The sequence below is a fragment of the Thermobia domestica genome, chromosome 8 (genome assembly GCF_964235325.1).
Source record: "Thermobia domestica chromosome 8, izTheDome1.hap1.1, whole genome shotgun sequence".
Lineage (NCBI taxonomy): Eukaryota > Metazoa > Arthropoda > Insecta > Zygentoma > Lepismatidae > Thermobia > Thermobia domestica.
This window is the reverse complement of record NC_137461.1, coordinates 905785-922273: the sequence shown is the minus strand read 5'-3', so window position 1 is coordinate 922273 and position 16489 is coordinate 905785. Positions and strand designations below refer to the sequence as shown.

The 16489-nt window shown below is 35.6% G+C and overlaps 1 protein-coding gene across 4 annotated transcripts in view; it reads left to right on the top strand.

Moving 5' to 3' along the window:
* LOC145692622 (phospholipase A2-like) overlaps positions 1-16489 on the top strand; it is a 109242-nt gene that overhangs the window by 9338 nt on the left and 83415 nt on the right. For 3 of the 4 annotated variants that reach the window (XM_081767950.1, XM_081767948.1, XM_081767947.1), the window contains exon 2: positions 9258-9378. The exons of the other annotated variant lie outside the window; for it this stretch is intronic. The gene's annotated coding sequence lies outside the window, so the exon portion shown is untranslated. The remainder of the gene's footprint in view (positions 1-9257; positions 9379-16489) is intronic. 4 annotated transcript variants of the gene reach the window in all.

Genomic DNA, 16489 nt, shown 5'->3' with positions numbered 1-16489 from the left:
TCTCCACTTTATCGATGGAGTGATGATCCACAAAGTGTATATTAACATATTAAAGGAAAATCTCCATACTAGTGCGCAGAAAACAATTTATTGTTCAGCAAGGTAACAACTCCAAACATACAGCGGAAAATACTCGATTGTGGCTACTCTATAATACCTTGAAACAGCTTCGCACACTTCCCCAATCCCCAGACATGAACCCCATATAACCTCTATGGTCTGTTCTGGAGACAAGAATCAGAAGGCACAGCTTCTCTACCGAAGAAGGCCTAAGAAAAGCTATTTAAGAAGAATGGGACATAATCAGTCCCGAAGCTACAGAACTACGAACTACTACAGGTGAAATCAATGCCACGAAGACTACAGACAATCATTAACGCACAGGGTAATCCCACAAAATATTAAATAACGTAATATACTTTATAACCATTAATTCAATCATAAGTGTACGGTGACTTTTTGCGTTTACAAAAAAGGAATTCTCTCTTTTCTTCTGAACAAAACAGTGATTGTCTTTGTTTGGCCTTTCTCTTGCATATAGAAATAAAATGTATAAATGTGTAGTCTTAATTCTGGTTATATATATATTTTCCACCTCCCGTTCTCATGCTAGCTGTTTCCAATATAAAGTATGCACGGTGTACGAACACTTTCTGCGTTCACTGTAGGTATGTTGACAATAAGCGAATGTTATTAGAATATTTGTTGAGATTTATTTTCCTTCACTGCCTTTCGCCTGGTTAAAAAGTAGTTTGCAGTTCTTTGGGGCAGCTGCAGGTGGGAACGTGATAATGCTTGAGACACACCGGCGACTTTTTTGTGTGACCTTCCTCATAAAGCAGTAAATAACTGCAGTAGCAATTGTCTACGTAAGTGATAAAGACATATCCAACTACAAGAAACTAATACAGTATATATATTCATTATTGTGTTTCTCTTTTAACAGCTACTAGCTAGGGATGGCCAATTCCAGAATTTTTACTTTCCGGAATCCGGAAAGTAAAATCGGAAAAATTCCGATCTTTTCTAAATTCCGGATATTTTCCGAATGTCGGAATTTATCTGAATTCCGTATTTTTTCTGAATTCCGGATTTTTTCCGAATTCCGGAATTTTTCCGAATTCCGGATTTTTTCTGAATTCCGGATTTTTTCCGAAATCCGGAATTTTTCTGAATTCCGGATTTTTTCCGAAATCCGGAATTTTTCTGAATTCCGGAATTTTTCCGAATTCCGGATTTTTCCGAATTCCGGATTTTTTCCGAATTCCGGATTTTTTCCGAAATCCGGAATTTTTCCGAATTCCGGAATTTTTCCGAATTCCGGAATTTTCCGAATTCCGGAATTTTTCCGAATTCCGGAAAGTAAATTTTCCGATTCCGGAAAACAAAATTTCCGGAATCCGGATTCCGGAAAATTTTGGCCATCCCTAGTAAATACTCCTTGCTCTTGCTGTTTGCTATATCAATGATATTCAATCATGTTTATTCTTGTTTTAACTGTTAACTCATGTAGGAGACTGTTGTCCTTTCGTTTGATCTACATTCTCAAGTCAGTGATTACAGCGAATTATTGTTCTTAGCGCAGGACAACTAGTGCTAAAATATTCAAAATAACGTAAACGCATAAAAACGAAAAAACGCAAAATGGCGGCAGCCACTGCGTCGCCATGGAATGTTGTAAAACATAATTAGTTGTGGTTTTGAAGTACTCTGATATAGGATAAGCATTCATGAGATATCACATTTTTTGGAGGTGGTCGAACGGCACATCCTTGATCACTTAGAATGGATCAACTCAAGATTTTCTTAATGGAAATAAAAATACCAAACGTAATATTGCAACCATGGATTTGAGCCCCCTAGAAAATTTTCTTCGGGCGCCCATGATTTTAAGTACACTACCCCATAATGAACAACGAAGTGGGGAAAAGCATACTCGCACTCAGAAAGGCCTGAACACTACAAAAACAATCTCGTACCTGCTTTTTTCTTTAAATGATAATCTATTACGTTAGTGAAAGAAAAAAATCCCTTGCAGAGGAAAGATGGTAATCCTTTTTATAAATTCAATACCAAGCTTTAATCACAAAATATCAATTTGCAACTCCAGTCCAACCAGCTCTTTTATCTTTATTTCTTGATTTCCTTTCTACATCTGTTAGAAAATTCTTCAAAAAACCTTGTTTCCACCTTCAATGATAAGGAACTTGTTTGTGACAATGACAAGGCTAGTTTTCGTATCAAAACCGTGATAACTAACTAAATGAAACAGGTGTTTATTACTCTTCGTGAATTGAGTTCTTGTTTTTGACAACAATCAAGCATCTCATGGTGGGATTTGTTTGACCATTTGCTTTAGTATGCTCATGTGATCTTAAACTAATGTTACCTAAAATTGATTTATGAATATACAACGTTGTAGTATTCAAATAGAAGGTCAACTTAGTAAATTTAATTATCTGAACATGAAGTCTGTTTCCAACAAGAAATATTTATTTGAAATAGTTTTGACAGATTTTGCCGTCCCTCGAAACTTGTACACCTGTGCAAATGCACTAGCACATATGGTAGAAACTGCTTTGCCTATAAGTAACTAATTGCCAGTCTTGATTTCGGCTTAGTACCCCAACATACAGTGACGACGCCAAGCTTAATTTCTTGCGGAACAAGTGTAGGGACAGCTAGTTTTTTCTATAGTTCTATATTGTAATGTTTTGGTAGAGTCAAATGATATACCGGGTGTCTTTCCTCCTTTACCAATTTTTATTACAAAATAAATACAACTGTCTCTAATTCAATGTGTCTTCCTCAATGACAAAGTGAAGGGATACGGTACTAAATGTTTTGCCGGGTGCCCCTTTCACTCATGGCAGTTTCCAGAACACTTTGGCAGGTTGTAGGTTAGACTTGGATTATAAGTTTAAGATGGATCCCTAACCCAGTGTGACATAGGGTAAGGAAGAGGTGCTCCTAGTCCACAGCGACATAGGAAGGTAAAGCTTAGGTGATCAGTTGGTCGACTGATGCTGGGTCCCTCGGTGGTCCTCCTTTTATTTGTCCTCCTCGGGTCCTTCCGTGAGGACCGTCTGCTTTTGCTGTTCTTCGGTGTCTTCTGTGTTGGCCTGTTCTCTGCTAGGTTGTTTGTAATCATTAGCACGTGTTGAGCTGCCACGTGCGTCTGTTGTGATGTGGGGATCCTTGCAATATACTTAATCTACATTAGAATTCAACATGCCTAGGTGCAGTCCGGGGGGGGGGAGATGATGCCACTGAGAGCGCCCACCCCTTCTAGCATCAACATATCGATGACAAAGTCAGTGTTACCGACACATTAGCACATTCATGCTCCACCTCTCTCAGATATAAGACTTGAAAGCACCGAATACCATTAGAAAAGATTAAAAGCCACTAAAAATTCCACTGGATAGAAAAAATTACAAGCATATTTCTCACCCAAAATGCATTCTGGCTTATTGGAATTTCCTTTGCGGTAATTGTAATAGTATATATATTCCTTAGACTTCAATCACACATCAGCATGTTTATAACAACAAACGAAAGAATATGCAGTAAAGCTAACATATGCAGAAAAAAAATTAAAACTCAATGTATGTTTACGAACACAATTATGTAAAAAGTAAACGATAACGAAAATACAAATTCCTAGTGCAATGAACACTACGAAAAAAAAAAAAACATTGGACATGCATTGAAGTTAAGCTTAGCCTAGCAGCAAGTTTGTGATTACCTTCAATGATATGCATATATAAGAATAACTTTTGACAATGCTTAAACGAAGTAGGGTGCTTATGTTTCCTGGAAATTGTTCCAAGTTTTGGTAGGTAGAGAAATTTAATTTAATTATTTTTAAACTTAGCTGAACGTTTCACGGTTGCGCACTGTGGATTAAAGGAGACAAATAAATTATTATGTAAGAACTGGTAGAATGGAAATGTGGGAAGGAAAGGAAGGACCCCGAGAAAATTGACGCACATTATGTTGTCTATGACAAACTTACTTCGCCTGGGTCCGAAACACTGACTTCTCGGACATGAGTTATTTAAGAGAGAGAAAATGATTTGGAGAAGTCCTTTGATTTGTCAGTGTGTGTAGTGAACTTCAAATTGTGCTTCGAAAAGACTGATGGGTATTTTTAAAAATATGTTCCATAATATAATTTTCAATCGTTTATTTACTATAGATGTGCTTGTTTTAGTCTGACGTCCCACGATTATGCTCCGAATCTTAAGAAAGACAGTGGTGAAGAGACTAACCGCAATTGTGAAATGAATAAAGTGGGAAAACTTCGAGAAAACTCATGCATAGATGTTTACCACAGACTCCAATTGGCACGAATTGGAATCGAACCAGGGACACCACATACGAGAAATGAGCGATTCACCAATGACCCAAAACCGACTCATGTAAGCAGCGACCTTATATAGGACGAGACTTACAATTGTAAGTGGGATCTAAACGTGCTTATCGCGTTCTATGCTTTCCCACCGAGAATCGAACCACATATCTTTTGCACCAAAGGATCGCATTCTAGCCACAATACTAGGAAGGAAAATATCTGAAGCTTTGAAAAAAAAACTGCTTTATCTTCTGATATTGATACACTCCCAGAAAAAAAGAGAAGAAGCTTGGACCATTCATCGGGATTTTCCGCACCATCGGCATTTTCCTTTCCTACTCCGCATTTCTTACCTTCCTCGTCCACTGTAACACAATCTCGTCTGAAGAAGGATAAGTCATTTCAGCTCGATTTACCACAATCTTATAAAACAAGAAATAAAGTAGATTCAAATCTTACCTCTGTTAAAGCGTCGAATTTCACCTTGCTGGACTCTCAGAAACCTTGTGCTCCTCAAAACTCTCCTAAGACCTCAACCGACACTCGACCCTATTCCATTTCCAGTGACCATACTAATTTTACTTCTTCCACTCTTACATCTGATACGACTATTAACTATACACTTCTCAAACGTTCATCTTCCCCACCACAATTATCTCCTAAACATACCGAAGCATTGAAGAAACTGTTGGCTACTATATTATTTTCCCAAAATATAGAGGCTTCCCATACTTTCTTGGAGAATCTGGTTACACAAATATACAATACCTTAAATCTTTCATAGATACCCAGTATGGAAGTTAACGAATTTCGTTCACTCTTTATCATTCAATGGAATGCTTAAAGCGTCTATAACAAACTATACTTTTTATATAATCTTATCATTTTTTTTTTTTGATCCTGATATCATCATATTGCCGGAAACTTGGTTAAAACCGAACATACCTTTCCGTCTCAAGAATTATCATATTGTAAGACAAAACGGAAACAAATGGATATGGTGGCATTGCCTTCTGTATCAAAAATAATCTCTCTTACATCACCAATCAGCTTTCTATCCCATGTCCGGATCCTGATATACAACTTTTCTCTTTAAATATTCAAAATATAAACTTCCTGAATATCTACATACCTCCACATATTGTTCCTCATGCAGCTTTTTGGGAAGCTATTTTTCTTATACTCATCAGTTTGATTACATAACTAGAGATACTAATACCCAATGTCACTTATTTGGAAGTTCTAGAAATAATACTGCAGAAAACAATCTTCTCCAAGCATTACCTATTTCTCACTACATTGCAATGAATGATGGCACTCCCACACGCTTACCCAGCATGGGAAGAGTGTTTCGGATATATCTCTTGTGCAAAATTCGTATTATATTCATACAACCTGGTCTGTATATTTTGATCCGGGAGGATGTGATCATTATCCCATCTTATTCTCCAGTCATCCGGTAGCCATCGTATCTCCTTTTCATAATCCTATTGCAAAAGATTTCAAATAGAAATTACAATCCATTACCCTTCACCTCGATTGGGATACATTTCAACATGATATTGAAGATTCTTGTCACCTTATCAATAAAGAGTCTTTCTGTCAATACCATACATAATTTTATCAAACATGCTGTATCAGTCTCGAAGACAACATCCACTACTCTCCTATCTAGGAAACTGTCAAACCGTATCTCTACATCTCATCATCCACATTGGTGGAATATCAAATGTCAACAAGCAGCCAATAATTGTAAAAAATCTTTGAAATTATTTATTAATACCAAAACAAAAGGCAATTTTCTTCATTACCGCGAATGTAAAGCCATTGTTAAAAGGATCACTTTACATTACAAAAGGAAAAGCTGGGAACAATTTTGTAATAATTTCTTCTATCTCACTCCCAAATATAAGATTTGGAATTTCTTCAAGCTCGAAATTCATCGTTGTCGTAATTCACGACCTCGTCTGTGCATCATTTGGATGACCAGAAATGGATCACCGATTTTCATCAACAATTAGCTCCCTGCACAGTCAATAATTCTCGGCGTCATCTTTTACCTTTTATTCTGCCACAGGGATCTTCTGTTTCGGAAACTAGTTTTTCGGAAGTGAAACTCGACGTTGTATTTCAGCATCTTCGTAACAACACCTCTCCTGGCATCGATGGTATTTATTCTTTTACCATTCTTTCTGTTTGTGGGAAGGCTTTGTTATTACAAATATATAATACGTTTTTGGACACTGCTCGTATTCCATCTCAATGGAAACAAGTTCTTATTCTTCCTATTTTAAAAAAAACAAACAACATATTGGCAAAGCGGACAACTATAGACCAATTGCCTTACTTCCTTGCTCGCTCAAGATATTTCCGAATTTACTTTTATCCAGATTGCAGTGGTTTTTGGAACATAATCAATTTTTTCCTCCTACTATCACTGGCTTTCGAAAAGCCACCTCTACATATGAACCACTTGGCCACTCATCCTTGACATCTATCAAGCTTATCTTGAAAAACTATTTGTTATTGCAGTTAGCGTTGACTTGAGAAAAGCATACGACTCCATTATCTTAGATCTTCTCATTCAAAAGCTATACCTGTTGCAAATACCTTCCAAGTTTATATCTACCAAGATCATTCATAACTTGATCATAAACAGAAAGATTTTTATTAAACTTAACAAGCATTACAATAAACCTAGAACTACATCGGTTGGCTTACTCCAGGGACGTCAGTTAAGTCCTACTCTCTTTAATTTCTATATATTGGAGCTCATAACAGAACTTAATCATGAAGTACAACTGTATTCGTATGTTGATGACATTATTTTCGTACTAACTACAGATAATCTTCACCGAGGGACAATTCTTATTGAACAAGTCTTACAGAAACTCTTACGTTGGTCTATGAACAATGATATCGACATCAACTGGGAGAAAACTTTATACTAAGTCTTCATGCGAAGGCGTTGTTATACACTCCCTACCATTCATATCGAAGATCGTACGTTACGCTATGTTTGTCATCTCAAATACCTTGGGCTTTATTTGGACACAAAAATGACTTGGAAACTTCTCTTAGCTCTGTTGTTAACCGCATTGGATTCGTACTACAATATTGTCAAAAGCTTAATTGCAAAACGTTGGGGACTCAATCCAACTTGTCTATACAAAATTATTAGACATTGTATGGTGGCAAAAGTTCTTTATGGAAGTTTATTTTATGAGGAGAAAATGAACTATTTTTACCAGCGAGTAACCAAACTTTTATATGATGCACTTAAAATCATACTTTCCCAACCTAACTTCTGCCCGAGAAATACTGTCTTTGAGGAAACTGGTATGATTCCTATTGGCTTACAAATTTCCAAACTAGCAGAAAATTTTCTTCTGTCACGAATGGCGAAAAAAATAATCCTCTTGTAACACAGTTTCACCAGATTAAACACATATTGGAAAACAGACACCAGAAGGTGCCGTGTAGAAATAACTCACCATGGCTAGTCAGAGCATTTTTTAAAGTTCACATGTACGAAGGAATGATACTACAATCTCCATGATTGCCGCGTTTCATATTTCACTATACAACGAGTTTGGTACAAGTAAAGAAAATTCTTCCCCATTACGTTACTTCTTCGACTTCAGGACATTTACCAAATGTCAATAATTACATTTGTCACTCTTATGTGGATCAGCTATCTTCATATATATTTGTTTTTACAGATGCATCTAAATACATTCATCAGAATGTCGGCGCAGCAGTTGTTGTTCCTACTCTTCATATTATCAAAAAAAATTCAAACTTCCTCAATATTTTACCATTTTCGAAGGTGAGGCTTTTGCCATTCTGTAAACTCTGTTATTAATCCACAAATTACAACTTTCCTATGCCTGTATCTGCTCTGATGCTCTCAGTGTCCTTAACGCATTGAGACACGCCCATTGGAATGTTAAAACTACTTGGCTTCTTTTAAATATCAAATTTTTGTACCATCAACTTCAAGAACAAGGATATATTATACACTTTTTACATACGAAATCACATTCTAATATCAAATTCCATGATGATACAGATCTAGCTGTAAGTTTGCATGTACTGATGGCCAACCAGCCTTTATTAAGTTAGTCACTTAAACTTTATTCCTATCATCAGCGAAACCAAGTCCAGATGTTACATACTTGGAAATCTGAAAATAGGCTCGGACCAGGGCGACACTATTGGCAAATCATGTCTCTCTCTCAACCCAACCATGGCTTACTATACATAATTGGTCACGATACAAAGTAATTATATTACCGCCTTCTCTTTAACACCGCCATAACGCCTTATAAATTATATCAAATACATAAATCGACTACACCTTTATGTTGGTGTCAGCGTGATATTGGATGTTTAAATCTGTTAATATTTGTTTACGAACAATTTACTAAAGGCAAATCTTATATGATCAATAAACTCCACAGAGGACTTGGTTATGGACCTTTTTCTATGTGGATACAAATAAAAAAAGAAAAGGACAAGAATAACTTCAAGACATTTGATGATGTATTTAGCGAAAGTGCTTCTTGATATTGGCATAATAATAATAACACTGATTCAATACTTAGTGAAAACATACATGATACTGCCCCACAATCTTCATGATTTCTATATGTCCTGTTATGCATCACTCTCATCACCAGAGAACTGTCGGAAATCCATTTGAAATTTTCCATCTCAAAGCCAGGATAATTTTCAAGATCATTACTAACAGAGTTGTCTAAGATCAACTATTCTCTCGAGGATTCATCATCAGCTTACGCAACATCTATCTTCTTCAAGGATTTTTACTGGACGCAACGACAAATGTACATTAAGCAATGACTATAGTAGACATTTACATATTTTATATTTTTTTTAGCAATTCCAGGACCATAGTGGACTTAACTACTACGGTGCCGCATCTCCTCCTATGTACAACCTCTATGTGAGGTTACAATAACAATAACAAGAACAAGGTTGACTTGAAGTCAAAAGTGTATGTAAGTAAATTGTATTTTTTTTATTCCATTAAATATAACCTGCTATAAGTTCACTTCAAGTAAGATAAACCATAACAGGTAACATGTAAAATATATTTAAGTGTTGTTTTGTGTGAGAAAAGTGATAAATAAACTATGGAATATTAATTTCAGATCTTAGGTCGGGAAAGACCTTCTCCGTCTCTCCCCAAACCATCATCCACCGTAGAATATGGAATCTCAAATATAAAATGTATGATTAAACTCTTCAAAATTTTTATGTCTATATCAAACTCTAAACTTTTAGTTCATAGATGTGTGAATATATATTAAAACGACAATGATTTACTGACAGATTATAATGAATATCAAATCGAGATGTTATAATTGAGACTTCGTTATGTATATATTTTTATCAGTAAAAAATTACGATCTTATAAAGTAAGTCATACAAAAGTTTCGTTATTCACGTACGTCGTTTTTAACTGGAGATGCTCTTTTACCAACGTAGTGGAAGTCAACTTACCTGCAAATAAAATAAAATGGCTAAATTGCCATCGGCCTACATAGTTGCCCCGAATAAAACTCTCATGAATCTATTTTCAACGTTGTATTACCACTTACCTTACCTATAATTAACCTTGTTTAATTTCTGACCTTCATCATTCACTATTAATCACAAATATTTCATATTTTCACGCTTCTTTTGCTCTTTCCTACATCTGTAACGTATTACTGCGCAAAATTAGTATCTTGGAACTGTTAAGTGTTGCAAGCCACACACTACTTATTAATGACTAAAACAATGTGGCAGATTACATATGTATTTCCCAAAGGGTGAGGTTAAATTTACATTAAAGTTGCATCATCTGATTGTGACGTAACGTCACGTGGTATTTAGTCCACTTTGCACATACAACTCTATTGATAAAAGAGTGATTTACTTACGTTACGAAACAAAGTTGAGCGAACGAAGGGGGGTTAGAAGTCCCGCAGGGCTTGTTTTGTTGCACCTTGAAAGCCATGATAATATAGCAGTATACAGATCATAAGTTAGTTAATAATACAGTTTGTTTGAAACACTGTTAGATTACGCTCTACTGCCACTTCACCTCATATCGCATTAATCCACGAACACATACAATCCACAATTTAACTTCCACTGCACTTTTCTTCCCTTATTAGTCACCCTACAGTGATGAACTTTTCTGACGTTTGTTACTCTCATTATTACATTTAGTCTGATTCTGTTTATTTCTCCGTGAATTTTGTATTTCGAGGCCGCCATCTGCGGCAGTTAATCCAATAAAATAAAATATTTTCTTACTTGATAAAGAGAAATATATATATATATATATATATATATATATATATATATATATATATATATATATATATATATATATATATATATATATATATATATATATATATATATATATATTGAGAGAGAGAGGTAGGGAGGAGAAAGCCCTTGCGTTCCAGGTTTTATTTTCCTATGTGCATGCTGTAATATCGGTTTCATTTACTGTTAAAAGAGTGTCTAAATCGTTATATAGGGCATTGTTATTGTGCGCGCGTCGTGCGGAGAGCATTCACATTAGTGATAAAAGCAAATATTTGCATTGTGGAACATTTGGACTGAAAAAAGGGAAATTCTGACGTTCTGAAGGGATTTTATGCCGCTTCAGGTTGGGAACACTGAGCAGAAATTAAAGACAAAAGTTTTTCTTTTCTTATCTCGAAGTAAATCTTGAAGTTGCTAATTGTTTATTGTCAAAATAAACACATGTGAGTTGCAATTGAATGTCCCCTGCCATCTACAGAAATAACACTTTTTTCTTTTCTGTCAGTAAGGTGCTATCCCCTAAGTAGATATAGTAGAACTAAGTTTTGCCTAGCACCCACTAATAAATTTCATCATCTCCAGGGTTGATACCACCCTTAATAAAGGATATATTTTCATGACATACACATGCATGTCAATGGTACGCTATTGGTTAAAATGAATAAAAAAGGAAAATATATTATGTTTAGAATAAAGGAAAGTACATTAATTAAAAGTACGAAGTCATATATTTACCACATATATAACTGGGATCCTCGAAGGACATGTCGTGTGAAATCTTCACCGAACCTGAAAGAAAGAAGAAACATAAAAAATAAATAAATAAAATAATGCAAATGTTAGTAAATAAACCACTAATAATAAAATGATACTTATTAGATGATGATACTATGTTCCAATCATATTCTATGTTGAAATACACACAGAAAGTGAAATAGTGACCGTACAATATATCTTTTTTTTTTTAAAAAAAAAAAACTAATAATGATAAGAGTATAGTAATTCACTGCCACTTTGTTGCGAAATTTTATAATTTTAGAATACTTGATGCTAAGAATCATGAAGTATTTAAAAGTCAATATTCAGACTGTAACAGTCAACGGGTCTAGTGATAGCAACGATGGTTAATATTACAGAGCGACTACTTTATAGAAAATTATAGCCTTTATCATTTAAGTTGTTATTGATATGAAAAATAAGAAAGAACTGTGTCTTGATGTGTTGGGTGTTCAGAAAAGTGTGTGGTTAGTAAAAGGAGGGTTGGAAACACACCAAATAGTAGTGAGCACCTCTTGGCATAAATTAAACATTTCAACTGTAAGTTAACGATGTAAAGAATGGCGAAAAAAGTGTAAAGCTAAAAAAATGAATGTTAGAACGAGTAAATGAACAAAGAAGATTCATAAGTGTAGTGTAGGTGTGAAGAAAGTCCCACTTGACTCCCTTCCTCTTCACATCAGTATTAAACTCGATATGCACTCGAAAGCTATCACTGAGGAACTCGTACTCAAAAATATATTCTGATATTGATGTAATACTTAATTACAATATGAGCTGAAGCCTATTACATAAAACCTTTCCTGCACCATTTGCTTGTTGATATTGTTCCCACTTTACTTCCGTATATCTCAAATATTTTGTTTGCTTTATAGTCAAATTTTGTTCGTTACAATTTTAGAACCATCTTGACATTTTTTCCTACGCTTTGTGTATTTTTTGGCTACACTTTGAAGGCACCTGTTTGTATTCACTTTACTAGACATACCAAAATACAAACAAATTTCAATGTAGAAGAGGGCCCTTACTATATTGCAAACTTAAGAGCTTCCCGTCCACAGGGATGCGGCACAAATCAGTATCTTCTTAACAGCGTTTCCAACAACCTCTGAGAGCTCCTTTGTGGCTAAGCGGTTGTCATGCGCGCCTTTGGCGCGGGAGACCCGGATTCGATTCCCGGCGGGAGCTCATGTGGTTCGGATTCCACGTTAATCAGTAGGTCCACGTCTCATATAGCCTTGCTGCTAAACGGGACGTAAAACTCAAAAATCAATTAATCAATCAACCATCAACCTCTGAAGCAATTAGGTTATATGGCCTTCAGAAATAAGCTTTTTTTTTTTTTTTACGCAAATAAGGCAAGATTTGGAACTGCTAACCTATAACCCACATTGTAGAATTTAAACCTCTTTTTTGTGTCTAGGATTGTAAATGAGTTACAGTAAAATTTAAAATGTTGAATTTTATTTGCAGAAGACTAACAAGCAAGTACATGACTTTAAATAACAATAAAATCCGTCAACAACTCATCTGGTTTGTGAAAGTCAATGGCCATATTATCAGTTGAATTCTAATAAGTCATCATCGATGACGTCGTAGCTAGCCTAGGCGCTGGAACTGGATGCACCATCGTTGCATTGGGGATTGGTTGCGTTTGTGTGTGTTGCCGTTGTCCCAATTTTTTATAGTACTTATTCCTGCAGGTCATACGTAGTCCTTACAAACACTTCTTATTTTTCCGTACATCCACATAAATCATCATGATTGTATTGAGAATTTCCAAACTAATTAGATATCCTATTTCTTTGATATCTTAGTGGCATGAAGAATGAAAACCAGCAAACGGGGCCGTTACAGGAGCTACATTAAAATCCTTTCTGAGTCGATGAGTATTATTAAGTAATTGTAAATCTGTGAATGGAGAGAGAGAAGAAGAATGAAAAATAAGGTTTGTTGCGTAATAAAACACCCTCCGACTAGCGAAATCAGTTAATACGATAATATATAATGACAAATAGGCTAATTTATAAAAATTATACTTTATTTTGAAAGAGAAAATATTTTTCGAATTAATTTAACGGGTAATAAAAAAGCCAAAAATGGCAAAATAGTTTCATAAAATAAGCTATATTAAGGGCTATCAGCATTTGTTAGATTTGTATGGCTAAATACCTCAACAAATAGGCTAGATTTAACAAAGAAAGGCTAATTTGGCATCACTGCTCCTTAATCTCCTTACCAAACGCTTAGGCCTACGTCACTAGACATCCCACAGAAAGGTTGTTAAAGCTTTCGCAGCAATTGAATATAATTAAAATCTCATTAGCCGCTTGCACCTACGTACTAACACAGAAGGCACACTAAAATTGTTGATGCTGATAATGATTTAAACTACACCACCACCAAAGTCTCATTATTGGACAAAAGAAACCACTGTTCACACCAAGATTTTAAAATGAAGTTTGGTAAAGTAAGGTCAGAAACCTAACACGTGTAAGAAATATAACAAGTGAAATACATGTAGTCGTAAAAAAAAATCGTGGTTCTTTTCGTTTTTGTTCTTTCTTTCTATTCAAGATAGACTTTTAATTGCAATTCTACTTGTCATTATGCTCAATGAATTAATTTAGAATACAACTCATAACTCAACAACCATAATGTTTCAGGATTTTAGTTTTTGTATGAATTTTTGTTTTTGAATACATGATTGGAAATTTCACCGCCCATAACTCGCATAAAACCCAAAACAACTTTAGTATTCGAGGTTTCCTTAAGAAAATTTCCCTCGGCTTTCACAAAATTTTCACGTTTCTTATTAAAATTTCCCTAGTTTGTTCAGTGTCCAATTCCTATGACAGAAATTATTTGATAAGATTAATTTAGCTATGTTAAAGGAAGTGTGAATCACATTTTTTTCTTCTATTTTTTATACTTTTCCTTCAATTTTTTACGAAAATAAAAAAATAAATGAAAATAAAAATAAAAAAATGAAAAATGCGTAATACACCCAACCAGTAAGAGTACAAGTTATGCTACTTTGAACTAGAGATAGCCACAAAGTTCCGGTTCCGACGGAACCAGTTCTCGGAGATCCGATTTTCACAACCGGTTCTGGAACCGGTTCCAGACCTGGATCCTAAAACCCGGTTTCAGAACCGAATCTAAGGAATCGGTTCCATACCTGGATCTTTAAAACCAGGTTCCAGAACCAGATCTTAGGAACCGGTTCCAGACCTGCATCCGAAAGCTCCCAAAGACCCGTAAAGGATGCAAAAAGTTTACCTTCAAAACACTGCAAAGAGGACCATGCGCTTATGCCCTCCCCCCTCTGACCCACTTGTGTCCCCAGAAAAAATTTTGGTTCACCAGTGGGTGTTTAGCAAAATGAGTTTGCCAGTTACCCAGGTTGGTTAACCAAATGAGACAAGCGGCCACCGCCTGGGCGCCTGCCTGTCGCTTCCATCATTTCATCTAGCACACTGTTCATAGCTTGCCAGCAGCTCGGGTTTAGCATAGGGATGGCCACAAAGTTCTGGTTCCAGCGGAACCGGTTCCGCGAGGAACCGGCTCTTGGAGATCCGGTTTTCAGAACAGGTTCGAGACCTGGATCCAAAGAACTGGTTTCACGCCTGGATTCGAAAAACCGGCTCCGGAACCGGATCTTCCAGAACCGGATCCGTTCAAACACGAAAACCGGTTCCACCAGGAACCGGTTCTGGCCATCCCTACTTTGAACACACACACTACTGTTAAAGTATTAGCTTATTTCTGAAAAACAGAAAAAATTAAGCATTTATGTTGGTCAATCAGTCACCACGAGAATTTCCCTGGATATTCACGTTTGATCAAAAAATCCCTTTTTTCTTTTTCGCTATATTTACCTAAGAAATTTCCCTCGAATTACGAACGCTGCACAACATTTCACACGCTTATATGGAAGGTCAACATCTACCACTTTCGGTCTCGATCGGATGACTTCGGTTGAACTCGTGAGATGTGTAGTGTCCATGATTTTTCAGGAAAAATCAAATGGCGGGCGAAAATATGGGAAAATGTTGGGTAAAATTTTATATACACACTTATACAAAACTTGTTATTGCAGTGTATTAGTCGACCTAAATAAAATGTTAATACGAGAGCTTGCAACAAATTATAGTGTATGAACTGCTATGGCTGTGGTTGAAATAGATGGCAGAAGAGGCAAAGCACTAGGTCATAACAGACATTGACTTAGTAACATTGACCCCGTCATTAAATATATCAGATACAAGTTACAAGATAGTATTATCTGTGTGGATTTAGGCAAAATCAATCAAGTATCGATCAGAGTTTTACCGTTCATAAAATATTCGAGAAGAAATGTGAATACAACATTCTGACAGTGTTCGTAGTTTAAGGGAAAGTTCCCTAATCTTGGGAAATTTCGAAGGTAAATGTAGCGAAAAGCGAAAAAAAGGTTTTCTGAAAGGAAAGGAAAAACCAATATAATAACAATAATTCCTGTATATGTGTGTGTATTTGTCTGTTCAAAGTTGTATAATTTTCATCCACTTTTGGTTGTTTTATTTTTTATGTGTTTTTCTTAAAAAGTGAAGGAAAACGTTGAAATATAACAGCAAAAAGCGAATGAATAAAGCAAATGTGGTTGATACTTCCTTTAATACAGGTAAATTAATTTTTTCAAATAACTTCTGTCATAGGAATTGAACATTCAACGAATTATGGAAAAATTGATAAGAAATAGGACAATTTTGTACAGATGAGGGAAACTGTCTAACGAAACCTACTGCGGAATATCCAGAAAGTAATAGGGAGCTCCTAGCGCATATTCTCTCTCATCTTGGTTTTGACATTTCTGGAAACTAAAAGTATCATATCCTATAAAATTCACAACATCACGTGCTTTAGTGTCATTAGTTTTGAATTTTGGCGCCGGAAAGTTCATTTCTCCGATATTTCGGCGGCTCCTAACTCCAAAAGAACTCATTGTGCAGCATTTTTATACAT